The 13,728-nt window shown below is 36.0% G+C and overlaps 4 non-coding genes across 4 annotated transcripts; all 4 read right to left on the bottom strand.

Moving 5' to 3' along the window:
• Positions 1 to 434: 434 nt before the first annotated feature.
• On the bottom strand, positions 435 to 517 carry TRNAL-CAG (transfer RNA leucine (anticodon CAG)). Its single transcript has one exon. It is a non-coding gene; the product is annotated as a tRNA-Leu (tRNA).
• A 1,933-nt stretch (positions 518 to 2,450) lies between these two features.
• Positions 2,451 to 2,533, bottom strand: TRNAL-CAG (transfer RNA leucine (anticodon CAG)). Its single transcript has one exon. It is a non-coding gene; the product is annotated as a tRNA-Leu (tRNA).
• A 1,934-nt stretch (positions 2,534 to 4,467) lies between these two features.
• On the bottom strand, positions 4,468 to 4,550 carry TRNAL-CAG (transfer RNA leucine (anticodon CAG)). The gene has a single exon. It is a non-coding gene; the product is annotated as a tRNA-Leu (tRNA).
• Positions 4,551 to 6,442: 1,892 nt separating this feature from the next.
• Positions 6,443 to 6,525, bottom strand: TRNAL-CAG (transfer RNA leucine (anticodon CAG)). Its single transcript has one exon. It is a non-coding gene; the product is annotated as a tRNA-Leu (tRNA).
• Between the last annotated feature and the right edge of the window lie 7,203 nt (positions 6,526 to 13,728).

Genomic DNA, 13,728 nt, shown 5'->3' with positions numbered 1-13,728 from the left:
CATTTGTCCCAAAATGTGCTGAAACATGTCAGAATGACATGGGCATTTCACATTTTTTAAACTATGATTACCAACTTGTTAAGTTTTTGTTTATTAAGTATCATTATGGTCTATTGATGTATGAGGTGAAAACTGTGAAAGTAGACTTACCAGCAAATCCGTTTCTAGATATATTTCATGACAGCACTGTAGAAGGTTGATTCCCTACCCTAATAGGGACAGAGAACACAAAGAGGTGAAATAGTCCCTCCTCATTGACTGTCCAAAGGATTTTTCTAGTGCCAAAAGAACAACAGACATATGCACAAAAAATCTGTTTGATGTTCCTAGAGTTCTTTTTTGAGAGGACAAATTCAGATTCACTCCAAAGACTCTCAGGAAATTTTTCAAAACCACATTACATGAAGATAAAGTTACTTGAAATTAAATGTTGATGTCAGAAGTGGGATTTGAACCCACGCCTCCAGGGGAGACTGCGACCTGAACGCTGCGCCTTAGACCACTCGGCCATCCTGACTTCGATATGCAATTGGAACTTAACTCCTTCCATGCTAGTCAGCAGAAATGTTACCATTCCTTGTGATTACAAACTTGTCACACCACCCCAAAAAGTCAATAAATAACATTTTTTATATGCGTACTTTTCGTCTGCATTAATTTTTAAACCTCCATTTATTTTGTTTGGATATTAGAAATGTTAGATTTCTCACAAATACGGTGATGCACCACATTTCTTCAGAAACTACTGTTTGGCCACACAGCAGGGCTTTGAAAGGAAGAGCCCTATTTGGGTTTTGCAATGCAGATTTTGCAGGAATACCTTGCAGATGAAATTTGCAGAGTACCAAAACAGCAGAAAACCTCCCAAAGTGACCACATTTTAGAAATTATTTTGCACAATGAGTTAATCAACACCTGCAATTACTATTGTCAGCCTATAGGTGTTTTCACTCTGAACCATCCAGCATTGCAAGTATGCCAGTTTAGTGCCCAGCTTTTGCTTGCAGAGACAAGCAACCCATACATTTTTAAGTGGGCTCTACTCACTGGAGCAATGTCAAATATGTAGATGCTTTGTCTCACCATTAAAGTAGAAACCTCCTATATTTCAAATTAAAGATGACGGACCTGTGTGGAGCTTGTGTTTTTTGCCTTTTTGACGTTGTCCACAGCATATTTTTTAAGGACATTTGTCTCAGTAATGCCTCAGTGTTTCAAAGTCAAACAAGCTGACTATAATCATTCAGCTAGTGTCTGATAAGTGCTGTCTGTTTCAGCTATCAGGTTACCTTTTAATCCTCTTACAGCTAAGTCAATCTGAAATAAAACAAAATAGAGGAAAAATTACTAAAAAACATTCATGTGTTCAAAAGGAAAAAGTTACCGTTTCTCAAATTTTTAACATTTTGTTTTCTGTAGATAGTTAAGATTTTTAGGCCTTTTGATCATGATCAGTCCATGTGCTTTGTTTAATATCTCCTTAAAATGTAAACGGTGAAGAAAAAGCATTTTGCCGAAACCCGGGATTGGACCAGGGACCTTTAGATCTTCAGTCTAACGCTCTCCCAACTGAGCTATTTCAGCCATATCTATACATTTTCTGGGGGGTTTGACACTCTGCAAATGTCAAGTGTCACACCTGGAGGGATATATTATAATTTTTCATTTGACTGTTTTTTGAAGCATGATTTCTATTTGAAACGCCTTCCATTTTGCTGTACATATTTAATAACATTCATTAACTATTTGTGAATGAGTAGAAAAAGACAGCAATTTTGCCATTGAATTTTTACATTTTCAGTTTGTCTCCATGCACCAGTATAATTCTGACCCTGTGCTTCTAGAATACGTCATGGTCACACATAAAACACAATTTGCATGCATAATGTTACATCAAGTTTTATTTTTTATGAGATGCAAACAATTGGAGCAAAAAAGAGACAAAAATTTAGAGAAAATATTTTATTGATTGTTAAAAGTGAGACCATTTGTCCCAAAATGTGCTGAAACATGTCAGAATGACATGGGCATTTCACATTTTTTAAACTATGATTACCTACTTGTTAAGTTTTTGTTAATTAAGTATCGTTATGGTCTATTGATGTATGAGGTGAAAACTATGAAAGTAGACTTACCAGCAAATCCGTTTCTAGATATATTTCATGACAGCACTGTAGAAGGTTGATTCCCTACCCTAATAGGGACAGAGAACACAAAGAGGTGAAATAGTCCCTCCTCATTGACTGTCCAAAGGATTTTTCTAGTGCCAAAAGAACAACAGACATATGCACAAAAAATCTGTTTGATGTTCCTAGAGTTCTTCTTTGAGAGGACAAATTCAGATTCACTCCAAAGACTCTCAGGAAATTTTTCAAAACCACATTACTAAGTTTTGTTTGACCTCATCTAATCAATAAATGAAGATAAAGTTTCTTGAAATTAAATGTTGATGTCAGAAGTGGGATTTGAACCCACGCCTCCAGGGGAGACTGCGACCTGAACGCTGCGCCTTAGACCACTCGGCCATCCTGACTTCGATATGCAATTGGAACTTAACTCCTTCCATGCTAGTCAGCAGAAATGTTACCATTCCTTGTGATTACAAACTTGTCACACCACCCCAAAAAAGTCAATAAATAACATTTTTTATATGCGTACTTTTCGTCTGCATTAATTTATAAACCTCCATTTATTTTGTTTGGATATTAGAAATGTTAGATTTCTCACAAATACGGTGATGCACCACATTTCTTCAGAAACTACTGTTTGGCCACACAGCAGGACTTTGAAAGGAAGAGCCCTATTTGGGTTTTGCAATGCAGATTTTGCAGGAATACCTTGCAGATGAAATTTGCAGAGTACCAAAACAGCAGAAAACCTCCCAAAGTGACCACATTTTAGAAATTATTTTGCCCAATGAGTTAATCAACACCTGCAATTACTATTGTCAGCCTATAGGTGTTTTCACTCTGAACCATCCAGCATTGCAAGTATGCCAGTTTAGTGCCCAGCTTTTGCTTGCAGAGGCAAGCAACCCATACATTTTTAAGTGGGCTCTACTCACTGGAGCAATGTCAAATATGTAGATGCTTTGTCTCACCATTAAAGTAGAAACCTCCTATATTTCAAATTAAAGATGACGGACCTGTGTGGAGCTTGTGTTTTTTGCCTTTTTGACGTTGTCCACAGCATATTTTTTAAGGACATTTGTCTCAGTAATGCCTCAGTGTTTCAAAGTCAAACAAGCTGACTATAATCATTCAGCTAGTGTCTGATAAGTGCTGTCTGTTTCAGCTATCAGGTTACCTTTTAATCCTCTTACAGCTAAGTCAATCTGAAATAAAACAAAATAGAGGAAAAATTACTAAAAAACATTCATGTGTTCAAAAGGAAAAAGTTACCGTTTCTCAAATTTTTAACATTTTGTTTTCTGTAGATAGTTAAGATTTTTAGGCCTTTTGATCATGATCAGTCCATGTGCTTTGTTTAATATCTCCTTAAAATGTAAACGGTGAAGAAAAAGCATTTTGCCGAAACCCGGGATTGGACCAGGGACCTTTAGATCTTCAGTCTAACGCTCTCCCAACTGAGATATTTCAGCCATATCTATACATTTTCTGGGGGGTTTGACACTCTGCAAATGTCAAGTGTCACACCTGGAGGGATATATTATAATTTTTCATTTGACTGTTTTTTGAAGCATGATTTCTATTTGAATCGCCTTCCATTTTGCTGTACATATTTAATAACATTCATTAACTATTTGTGAATGAGTAGAAAAAGACAGCAATTTTGCCATTGAATTTTTACATTTTCAGTTTGTCTCCATGCACCAGTATAATTCTGACCCTGTGCTTCTAGAATACGTCATGGTCACACATAAAAAACAATTTGCATGCATAATGTTACATCAAGTTTTATTTTTTATGAGATGCAAACAATTGGAGCAAAAAAGAGACAAAAATTTAGAGAAAATATTTTATTGATTGTTAAAAGTGAGACCATTTGTCCCAAAATGTGCTGAAACATGTCAGAATGACATGGGCATTTCACATTTTTTAAACTATGATTACCTACTTGTTAAGTTTTTGTTAATTAAGTATCGTTATGGTCTATTGATGTATGAGGTGAAAACTATGAAAGTAGACTTACCAGCAAATCCGTTTCTAGATATATTTCATGACAGCACTGTAGAAGGTTGATTCCCTACCCTAATAGGGACAGAGAACACAAAGAGGTGAAATAGTCCCTCCTCATTGATTGTCCAAAGGATTTTTCTAGTGCCAAAAGAACAACAGACATATGCACAAAAAATCTGTTTGATGTTCCTAGAGTTCTTCTTTGAGAGGACAAATTCAGATTCACTCCAAAGACTCTCAGGAAATTTTTCAAAACCACATTACTAAGTTTTGTTTGACTTCATCTAATCAATAAATGAAGATAAAGTTTCTTGAAATTAAATGTTGATGTCAGAAGTGGGATTTGAACCCACGCCTCCAGGGGAGACTGCGACCTGAACGCTGCGCCTTAGACCACTCGGCCATCCTGACTTCGATATGCAATTGGAACTTAACTCCTTCCATGCTAGTCAGCAGAAATGTTACCATTCCTTGTGATTACAAACTTGTCACACCACCCCAAAAAAGTCAATAAATAACATTTTTTATATGCGTACTTTTCGTCTGCATTAATTTTTAAACCTCCATTTATTTTGTTTGGATATTAGAAATGTTAGATTTCTCACAAATACGGTGATGCACCACATTTCTTCAGAAACTACTGTTTGGCCACACAGCAGGACTTTGAAAGGAAGAGCCCTATTTGGGTTTTGCAATGCAGATTTTGCAGGAATACCTTGCAGATGAAATTTGCAGAGTACCAAAACAGCAGAAAACCTCCCAAAGTGACCACATTTTAGAAATTATTTTGCACAATGAGTTAATCAACACCTGCAATTACTATTGTCAGCCTATAGGTGTTTTCACTCTGAACCATCCAGCATTGCAAGTATGCCAGTTTAGTGCCCAGCTTTTGCTTGCAGAGGCAAGCAACCCATACATTTTTAAGTGGGCTCTACTCACTGGAGCAATGTCAAATATGTAGATGCTTTGTCTCACCATTAAAGTAGAAACCTCCTATATTTCAAATTAAAGATGACGGACCTGTGTGGAGCTTGTGTTTTTTTGCCTTTTTGACTTTGTCCACAGCATATTTTTTAAGGACATTTGTCTCAGTAATGCCTCAGTGTTTCAAAGTCAAACAAGCTGACTATAATCATTCAGCTAGTGTCTGATAAGTGCTGTCTGTTTCAGCTATCAGGTTACCTTTTAATCCTCTTACAGCTAAGTCAATCTGAAATAAAACAAAATAGAGGAAAAATTACTAAAAAACATTCATGTGTTCAAAAGGAAAAAGTTACCGTTTCTCAAATTTTTAACATTTTGTTTTCTGTAGATAGTTAAGATTTTTAGGCCTTTTGATCATGATCAGTCCATGTGCTTTGTTTAATATCTCCTTAAAATGTAAACGGTGAAGAAAAAGCATTTTGCCGAAACCCGGGACCTTTAGATCTTCAGTCTAACGCTCTCCCAAATGAGCTATTTCGGCCATATCTATACATTTTCTGGGGGGTTTGACACTCTGCAAATGTCAAGTGTCACACCTGGAGGGATATATTATAATTTTTCATTTGACTGTTTTTTGAAGCATGATTTCTATTTGAAACGCCTTCCATTTTGCTGTACATATTTAATAACATTCATTAACTATTTGTGAATGAGTAGAAAAAGACAGCAATTTTGCCATTGAATTTTTACATTTTCAGTTTGTCTCCATGCACCAGTATAATTCTGACCCTGTGCTTCTAGAATAGGTCATGGTCGCACATAAAACACAATTTGCATGCATAATGTTACATCAAGTTTTATTTTTTATGAGATGCAAACAATTGGAGCAAAAAAGAGACAAAAATTTAGAGAAAATATTTTATTGATTGTTAAAAGTGAGACCATTTGTCCCAAAATGTGCTGAAACATGTCAGAATGACATGGGCATTTCACATTTTTTAAACTATGATTACCTACTTGTTAAGTTTTTGTTTATTAAGTATCGTTATGGTCTATTGATGTATGAGGTGAAAACTATGAAAGTAGACTTACCAGCAAATCCGTTTCTAGATATATTTCATGACAGCACTGTAGAAGGTTGATTCCCTACCCTAATAGGGACAGAGAACACAAAGAGGTGAAATAGTCCCTCCTCATTGACTGTCCAAAGGATTTTTCTAGTGCCAAAAGAACAACAGACGTATGCACAAAAAATCTGTTTGATGTTCCTAGAGTTCTTTTTTGAGAGGACAAATTCAGATTCACTCCAAAGACTCTCAGGAAATTTTTCAAAACCACATTACATGAAAATAAAGTTACTTGAAATTAAATGTTGATGTCAGAAGTGGGATTTGAACCCACGCCTCCAGGGGAGACTGCGACCTGAACACAGCGCCTTAGACCGCTCGGCCATCCTGACTTCTATATGCAATTGGAACTTAACTCCTTCCATGCTAGTCAGCAGAAATGTTACCATTCCTTGTGATTACAAACTTGTCACACCACCCCAAAAAAGTCAATAAATAACATTTTTTATATGCGTACTTTTCGTCTGCATTAATTTTTAAACCTCCATTTATTTTGTTTGGATATTAGAAATGTTAGATTTCTCACAAATACGGTGATGCACCACATTTCTTCAGAAACTACTGTTTGGCCACACAGCAGGGCTTTGAAAGGAAGAGCCCTATTTGGGTTTTGCAATGCAGATTTTGCAGGAATACCTTGCAGATGAAATTTGCAGAGTACCAAAACAGCAGAAAACCTCCCAAAGTGACCACATTTTAGAAATTATTTTGCACAATGAGTTAATCAACACCTGCAATTACTATTGTCAGCCTATAGGTGTTTTCACTCTGAACCATCCAGCATTGCAAGTATGCCAGTTTAGTGCCCAGCTTTTGCTTGCAGAGGCAAGCAACCCATACATTTTTAAGTGGGCTCTACTCACTGGAGCAATGTCAAATATGTAGATGCTTTGTCTCACCATTAAAGTAGAAACCTCCTATATTTCAAATTAAAGATGACGGACCTGTGTGGAGCTTGTGTTTTTTGCCTTTTTGACGTTGTCCACAGCATATTTTGCTCCAACAATTGGAGCAAAAAAGAGACAAAAATTTAGAGAAAATATTTTATTGATTGTTAAAAGTGAGACCATTTGTCCCAAAATGTGCTGAAACATGTCAGAATGACATGGGCATTTCACATTTTTTAAACTATGATTACCTACTTGTTAAGTTTTTGTTTATTAAGTATCGTTATGGTCTATTGATGTATGAGGTGAAAACTATGAAAGTAGACTTACCAGCAAATCCGTTTCTAGATATATTTCATGACAGCACTGTAGAAGGTTGATTCCCTACCCTAATAGGGACAGAGAACACAAAGAGGTGAAATAGTCCCTCCTCATTGACTGTCCAAAGGATTTTTCTAGTGCCAAAAGAACAACAGACATATGCACAAAAAATCTGTTTGATGTTCCTAGAGTTCTTTTTTGAGAGGACAAATTCAGATTCACTCCAAAGACTCTCAGGAAATTTTTCAAAACCACATTACTAAGTTTTGTTTGACCTCATCTAATCAATAAATGAAGATAAAGTTTCTTGAAATTAAATGTTGATGTCAGAAGTGGGATTTGAACCCACGCCTCCAGGGGAGACTGCGACCTGAACGCAGCGCCTTAGACCGCTCGGTATTAGACCGCTCGCCTTAGACCGCTTCAATATGCAATTGGAACTTAACTCCTTCCATGCTAGTCAGCAGAAATGTTACCATTCCTTGTGATTAAAAACGTCACACCACCCCAAAAAAGTCAATAAATAACATTTTTTATATGCGTACTTTTCGTCTGCATTAATTTTTAAACCTCCATTTATTTTGTTTGGATATTAGAAATGTTAGATTTCTCACAAATGCGGTGATGCACCACATTTCTTCAGAAACTACTGTTTGGCCACACAGCAGGGCTTTGAAAGGAAGAGCCCTATTTGGGTTTTGCAATGCAGATTTTGCAGGAATACCTTGCAGATGAAATTTGCAGAGTACCAAAACAGCAGAAAACCTCCCAAAGTGACCACATTTTAGAAATTATTTTGCACAATGAGTTAATCAACACCTGCAATTACTATTGTCAGCCTATAGGTGTTTTCACTCTGAACCATCCAGCATTGCAAGTATGCCAGTTTAGTGCCCAGCTTTTGCTTGCAGAGACAAGCAACCCATACATTTTTAAGTGGGCTCTACTCACTGGAGCAATGTCAAATATGTAGATGCTTTGTCTCACCATTAAAGTAGAAACCTCCTATATTTCAAATTAAAGATGACGGACCTGTGTTCAGCTTGTGTTTTTTGCCTTTTTGACTTTGTCCACAGCATATTTTTTAAGGACATTTGTCTCAGTAATGCCTCAGTGTTTCAAAGTCAAACAAGCTGACTATAATCATTCAGCTAGTGTCTGATAAGTGCTGTCTGTTTCAGCTATCAGGTTACCTTTTAATCCTCTTACAGCTAAGTCAATCTGAAATAAAACAAAATAGAGGAAAAATTACTAAAAAACATTCATGTGTTCAAAAGGAAAAAGTTACCGTTTCTCAAATTTTTAACATTTTGTTTTCTGTAGATAGTTAAGATTTTTAGGCCTTTTGATCATGATCAGTCCATGTGCTTTGTTTAATATCTCCTTAAAATGTAAATGGTGAAGAAAAAGCATTTTGCCGAAACCCGGGACCTTTAGATCTTCAGTCTAACGCTCTCCCAAATGAGCTATTTCGGCCATATCTATACATTTTCTGGGGGGTTTGACACTCTGCAAATGTCAAGTGTCACACCTGGAGGGATATATTATAATTTTTCATTTGACTGTTTTTTGAAGCATGATTTCTATTTGAAACGCCTTCCATTTTGCTGTACATATTTAATAACATTCATTAACTATTTGTGAATGAGTAGAAAAAGACAGCAATTTTGCCATTGAATTTTTACATTTTCAGTTTGTTTCCACGCACCAGTATAATTCTGACCCTGTGCTTCTAGAATAGGTCATGGTCGCACATAAAACACAATTTGCATGCATAATGTTACATCAAGTTTTATTTTTTATGAGATGCAAACAATTGGAGCAAAAAAGAGACAAAAATTTAGAGAAAATATTTTATTGATTGTTAAAAGTGAGACCATTTGTCCCAAAATGTGCTGAAACATGTCAGAATGACATGGGCATTTCACATTTTTTAAACTATGATTACCAACTTGTTAAGTTTTTGTTTATTAAGTATCGTTATGGTCTATTGATGTATGAGGTGAAAACTATGAAAGTAGACTTACCAGCAAATCCGTTTCTAGATATATTTCATGACAGCACTGTAGAAGGTTGATTCCCTACCCTAATAGGGACAGAGAACACAAAGAGGTGAAATAGTCCCTCCTCATTGACTGTCCAAAGGATTTTTCTAGTGCCAAAAGAACAACAGACATATGCACAAAAAATCTGTTTGATGTTCCTAGAGTTCTTTTTTGAGAGGACAAATTCAGATTCACTCCAAAGACTCTCAGGAAATTTTTCAAAACCACATTACTAAGTTTTGTTTGACCTCATCTAATCAATAAATGAAGATAAAGTTTCTTGAAATTAAATGTTGATGTCAGAAGTGGGATTTGAACCCACGCCTCGAGGGGAGACTGCGACCTGAACGCAGCGCCTTAGACCGCTCGGTATTAGACCGCTCGCCTTAGACCGCTTCAATATGCAATTGGAACTTAACTCCTTCCATGCTAGTCAGCAGAAATGTTACCATTCCTTGTGATTAAAAACGTCACACCACCCCAAAAAAGTCAATAAATAACATTTTTTATATGCGTACTTTTCGTCTGCATTAATTTTTAAACCTCCATTTATTTTGTTTGGATATTAGAAATGTTAGATTTCTCACAAATGCGGTGATGCACCACATTTCTTCAGAAACTACTGTTTGGCCACACAGCAGGGCTTTGAAAGGAAGAGCCCTATTTGGGTTTTGCAATGCAGATTTTGCAGGAATACCTTGCAGATGAAATTTGCAGAGTACCAAAACAGCAGAAAACCTCCCAAAGTGACCACATTTTAGAAATTATTTTGCACAATGAGTTAATCAACACCTGCAATTACTATTGTCAGCCTATAGGTGTTTTCACTCTGAACCATCCAGCATTGCAAGTATGCCAGTTTAGTGCCCAGCTTTTGCTTGCAGAGACAAGCAACCCATACATTTTTAAGTGGGCTCTACTCACTGGAGCAATGTCAAATATGTAGATGCTTTGTCTCACCATTAAAGTAGAAACCTCCTATATTTCAAATTAAAGATGACGGACCTGTGTTCAGCTTGTGTTTTTTGCCTTTTTGACTTTGTCCACAGCATATTTTTTAAGGACATTTGTCTCAGTAATGCCTCAGTGTTTCAAAGTCAAACAAGCTGACTATAATCATTCAGCTAGTGTCTGATAAGTGCTGTCTGTTTCAGCTATCAGGTTACCTTTTAATCCTCTTACAGCTAAGTCAATCTGAAATAAAACAAAATAGAGGAAAAATTACTAAAAAACATTCATGTGTTCAAAAGGAAAAAGTTACAGTTTCTCAAATTTTTAACATTTTGTTTTCTGTAGATAGTTAAGATTTTTAGGCCTTTTGATCATGATCAGTCCATGTGCTTTGTTTAATATCTCCTTAAAATGTAAACGGTGAAGAAAAAGCATTTTGCCGAAACCCGGGATTGGACCAAGGACCTTTAGATCTTCAGTCTAACACTCTCCCAACTGAGCTATTTCTGCCATATCTATACATTTTCTGGGGGGTTTGACACTCTGCAAATGTCAAGTGTCACACAAGGAGGGATATATTATAATTTTTCATTTGACTGTTTTTTGAAGCATGATTTCTATTTGAAACGCCTTCCATTTTGCTGTACATATTTAATAACATTCATTAACTATTTGTGAATGAGTAGAAAAAGACAGCAATTTTGCCATTGAATTTTTACATTTTCAGTTTGTCTCCATGCACCAGTATAATTCTGACCCTGTGCTTCTAGAATAGGTCATGGTCGCACATAAAACACAATTTGCATGCATAATGTTACATCAAGTTTTATTTTTTATGAGATGCAAACAATTGGAGCAAAAAAGAGACAAAAATTTAGAGAAAATATTTTATTGATTGTTAAAAGTGAGACCATTTGTCCCAAAATGTGCTGAAACATGTCAGAATGACATGGGCATTTCACATTTTTTAAACTATGATTACCTACTTGTTAAGTTTTTGTTTATTAAGTATCGTTATGGTCTATTGATGTATGAGGTGAAAACTATGAAAGTAGACTTACCAGCAAATCCGTTTCTAGATATATTTCATGACAGCACTGTAGAAGGTTGATTCCCTACCCTAATAGGGACAGAGAACACAAAGAGGTGAAATAGTCCCTCCTCATTGACTGTCCAAAGGATTTTTCTAGTGCCAAAAGAACAACAGACATATGCACAAAAAATCTGTTTGATGTTCCTAGAGTTCTTTTTTGAGAGGACAAATTCAGATTCACTCCAAAGACTCTCAGGAAATTTTTCAAAACCACATTACATGAAGATAAAGTTACTTGAAATTAAATGTTGATGTCAGAAGTGGGATTTGAACCCACGCCTCCAGGGGAGACTGCGACCTGAACGCAGCGCCTTAGACCGCTCGCCCATCCTGACTTCGATATGCAATTGGAACTTAACTCCTTCCATGCTAGTCAGCAGAAATGTTACCATTCCTTGTGATTAAAAACTTGTCACACCACCCCAAAAAAGTCAATAAATAACATTTTTTATATGCGTACTTTTCGTCTGCATTAATTTTTAAACCTCCATTTATTTTGTTTGGATATTAGAAATGTTAGATTTCTCACAAATACGGTGATGCACCACATTTCTTCAGAAACTACTGTTTGGCCACACAGCAGGGCTTTGAAAGGAAGAGCCCTATTTGGGTTTTGCAATGCAGATTTTGCAGGAATACCTTGCAGATGAAATTTGCAGAGTACCAAAACAGCAGAAAACCTCCCAAAGTGACCACATTTTAGAAATTATTTTGCACAATGAGTTAATCAACACCTGCAATTACTATTGTCAGCCTATAGGTGTTTTTACTCTGAACCATCCAGCATTGCAAGTATGCCAGTTTAGTGCCCAGCTTTTGCTTGCAGAGACAAGCAACCCATACATTTTTAAGTGGGCTCTACTCACTGGAGCAATGTCAAATATGTAGATGCTTTGTCTCACCATTAAAGTAGAAACCTCCTATATTTCAAATTAAAGATGACGGACCTGTGTGGAGCTTGTGTTTTTTGCCTTTTTGACGTTGTCCACAGCATATTTTTTAAGGACATTTGTCTCAGTAATGCCTCAGTGTTTCAAAGTCAAACAAGCTGACTATAATCATTCAGCTAGTGTCTGATAAGTGCTGTCTGTTTCAGCTATCAGGTTACCTTTTAATCCTCTTACAGCTAAGTCAATCTGAAATAAAACAAAATAGAGGAAAAATTACTAAAAAACATTCATGTGTTCAAAAGGAAAAAGTTACCGTTTCTCAAATTTTTAACATTTTGTTTTCTGTAGATAGTTAAGATTTTTAGGCCTTTTGATCATGATCAGTCCATGTGCTTTGTTTAATATCTCCTTAAAATGTAAACGGTGAAGAAAAAGCATTTTGCCAAAACCCGGGATTGGACCAAGGACCTTTAGATCTTCAGTCTAACGCTCTCCCAACTGAGCTATTTCAGCCATATCTATACATTTTCTGGGGGGTTTGACACTCTGCAAATGTCAAGTGTCACACCTGGAGGGATATATTATAATTTTTCATTTGACTGTTTTTTGAAGCATGATTTCTATTTGAAACGCCTTCCATTTTGCTGTACATATTTAATAACATTCATTAACTATTTGTGAATGAGTAGAAAAAGACAGCAATTTTGCCATTGAATTTTTACATTTTCAGTTTGTCTCCATGCACCAGTATAATTCTGACCCTGTGCTTCTAGAATAGGTCATGGTCACACATAAAACACAATTTGCATGCATAATGTTACATCAAGTTTTATTTTTTATGAGATGCAAACAATTGGAGCAAAAAAGAGACAAAAATTTAGAGAAAATATTTTATTGATTGTTAAAAGTGAGACCATTTGTCCCAAAATGTGCTGAAACATGTCAGAATGACATGGGCATTTCACATTTTTTAAACTATGATTACCTACTTGTTAAGTTTTTGTTTATTAAGTATCGTTATGGTCTATTGATGTATGAGGTGAAAACTATGAAAGTAGACTTACCAGCAAATCCGTTTCTAGATATATTTCATGACAGCACTGTAGAAGGTTGATTCCCTACCCTAATAGGGACAGAGAACACAAAGAGGTGAAATAGTCCCTCCTCATTGACTGTCCAAAGGATTTTTCTAGTGCCAAAAGAACAACAGACATATGCACAAAAAATCTGTTTGATGTTCCTAGAGTTCTTTTTTGAGAGGACAAATTCAGATTCACTCCAAAGACTCTCAGGAAATTTTTCAAAACCACATTACATGAAGATAAAGTTACTTGAAATTAAATGTTGA

The sequence above is a fragment of the Dendrobates tinctorius genome, unplaced genomic scaffold (assembly GCF_039654945.1).
Source record: "Dendrobates tinctorius isolate UK_male_01 unplaced genomic scaffold, ASM3965494v1 ptg000350l, whole genome shotgun sequence".
Taxonomy (NCBI): domain Eukaryota; kingdom Metazoa; phylum Chordata; class Amphibia; order Anura; family Dendrobatidae; genus Dendrobates; species Dendrobates tinctorius.
This window is presented reverse-complemented; position numbering and strand designations above follow the sequence as displayed.